At 38.4% G+C, this 2,948-nt stretch overlaps 1 pseudogene; it reads left to right on the plus strand.

The window, feature by feature from the left end:
- The first annotated feature begins 332 nt into the window (after positions 1-332).
- LOC128658457 (uncharacterized) lies at positions 333-449 on the plus strand (annotated as a pseudogene).
- The last annotated feature ends 2,499 nt before the right edge of the window (positions 450-2,948 follow it).

Here is a 2,948-nt window from a genome sequence, read left to right on the forward strand (position 1 = left end):
AGCATACCCAGGTAAGCTCTGGACCAGCAATGCATTACTAGGAGCTAGCTGCTGATTGGGGGCTTTACATATATGTATTTTGCCACTGGCTCACAAAATCTGTTCAGCTAGCTCCTAGTAGTCAATTGTTGCATTGTGCATTGTAGTGCATTGTTGCTCCTTCAACAAAGAATACCAAGAAAATTAAGCAATCATGAAAGAAACATTTTGGATTTCCTTCCCCTTTAATGCATAAATAGCAATTTCACTGCTTCATTTTCATCAGAATTGATGTAAATGTATCGATACATTGTTCAGCCAAAAGTAATCAGAGATCAATCAAACTTCTCAGGGTCAAATCACACTCCCTTTAATGCACCCGTTCTTGTCTGATCATGGAAGTTAAGCAGGGCTAGGCCTGGTCAGTACCTGGATGGGAGACCGCCTGGGAACACCAGGTGCGGTAGGCTTCACGGATCATGTAGCAGTGTTTTCTTTATCATCAAAGTGTGGTAATTCATTGATTACATTATGTCTTCTTTTATCATTTTTAGGGATCTGAATGTTTCTGATAATAAGTACACTTTATTATATGTAATAAACCATCTTTTTTGTATATGGTTTGTAAAAAAATGTTTGTGACATTAGCAAGTTGTATTACATCATGTGATATATTTGAGGTCTTAGTTGTAAGTTCCACTTTTTCTGGTGTATTAAAATCTTTAGATACTTGAATCCACTGTTTCTGTGTGTTGATCTCTACTAGTGGGGAGGGGCACATGCTTATGTATCCTTGTTTTCAATACAAGGTGTGAGGCAAGAGTGCTGTCATAAGTACTTTTTCTTTCTTTTTTATATTTTCAAATCATTTTAATATCAGCCAATTTTCATTGTATTTTCATAATGAACATATATTGGTGAATTTGTATTCTGTTATACACTACAAGGGAAACGTCTAAAATGTATTTGTATATTTATTTTAAAACTATGAAATAGTCAATAGTCAACGTTTTGAAAGGGATGTGTTTGCACTTTACTCTATGGGGGCCGATCTAACAATATGCGAGTGGACATAATCCGCTGTAGCGGATCATGTCCACCGCACATCGATAAATGCCGACAGCATATGTTGTCATGAAACGTTTGTGCAATGCCGCCCCCTGCACATTCGCCGCTAGCAAGGGGTGTCAATCAAGCCAAACGTATCCAGGCTGATTACTGTCCGCCTGATGTGGAGGAAATGAAAACTGTATGTGTAATATTTCATACAGTGCACGTTTTAGCTGTGTTTCCAGGATTTTCTTGGCACACAAAGAACTTGTATCTAAGGAGATGAGAAGGATGTGAGGGTAATAGGCTATATTAGAACTTGCTGTTTCCCCAGGTGTGTGTGACTACTGCACACACAGGTCGTTTTTACACATTGTATTATGGCAAATCAATCAACCATTCAATGTGTCCTTTTTTATTTTTATTTCATTTTTACAGTGCCCATTTCAGGAAATTCATATAATAGAGGAATAAGGTTAGGGGGCTGGGAAAATCTCTGGACCCACCTAGTTATTTGTTGTTCTAGTAAAAACAAAACTAAAACTAACAGCAATGTATGTTCTTCAGACTTGTTTAGAATAATAAATAATATAGTAAAGGAATTAAGGAAATATCAAATGAATGTCTTGGCAACTACATTTATACTATGGGGCCGATTTCATAAGTGTTTGGACGGACATCGCTGAATGCCGACAGCATACACTGTTGGCATTTAACATTGCACAAGCATTTCTGGTGAACTGCTTGTGCAATGCCACCCCTGCAGATTCGCGGCCAATAGGCTACTTCAAGGGGGTGTCAATCAACCCGATCATATTCGATCAGAGGTGGCGGACGAGTTAAAGAGCAGCGGTCTTAAGACTGCTTCTTCTTAACTCCTGTTTCCGGCGAGTCTAAAGGCCTGCACAGAAACAGCAGCATTCGGGCTTTGTTAAATCAGCCCCATTGTATTTAATAAAAACAAAAATCCATAACTAATGACTAGTAGTTGCTAACCATTTTAAACCTGACTTGGATGGGATAAAATGTTGGAATGTCGCCCGATATTAAGTATTTGGGATAGATTTAACAAGCAGTGGATGCTGCTTCCGAATCCCTTTGTTTCAGGTCCGCCTGAAACGTAAGTTAAGAAGCAGCTGCTCCTTACTGAAATCTCCCCGTTCCGATACGATTGGCATGATTGACGGGTCCTGCTAGCAACCAATTGGCCGCCTGAGCAGGGAGCTGTATTGCACAAGCATTTCACTAGAAATGCTTGTGCAATGTTAAATGCTGAAAGCGTATGCTGTCAGCATTTAGTGAGGTCGAGAGGACATGATTCGCTACAGAGAATCATGTCCGCTCGACCAATGATAAATCTAAACCTTTGCCCTGTTTTATAATCAAAAGTCATTGAAGTCTTGAAAATTGCTCTTTAATATACACATTTTTATAAATATAAAAATAGCTTTTCAGACCATGAAAACATATCCAAAAAAGAAGATATTGGCTACATCCACTAACCGGACATAATGCATATTAGTCAGATATATCAGTTTAGCAGTGCAGGTTTCCTTACTAAAGGGAGTCTTCCTTACTCCAAGGACTATTTTTCCTTTGTAAGATATGTGTGTATATTTATACCTGCACAAGGTATTAACCTTTTGGGAAAAGAAAGGACAGTGGAATGGGGCCCTGCATTAAATCTTGCTTGTGCCCAGTTACACTGCTCTACTCTGCCTTCTTTCTTTCTTTCTTTCTTTCTTTCTTTTTTTCTTTCTTGCGAAGGACTGCAATTATAAAACAATTTGTGTTAAGTAAGCTAAACAGTCAATTTGGAGGAAAATCTCCAACTCATCTATTCTTAAAACAAGCAACTCAGTTATAAAGTCAGCCTTTAAAAATGTCTTGCACATGCGAGTCAGATGATTTGCTAGTAC

The sequence above is a fragment of the Bombina bombina genome, chromosome 4 (genome assembly GCF_027579735.1).
Source record: "Bombina bombina isolate aBomBom1 chromosome 4, aBomBom1.pri, whole genome shotgun sequence".
In the NCBI taxonomy this organism is placed as follows: Eukaryota; Metazoa; Chordata; class Amphibia; order Anura; family Bombinatoridae; genus Bombina; species Bombina bombina.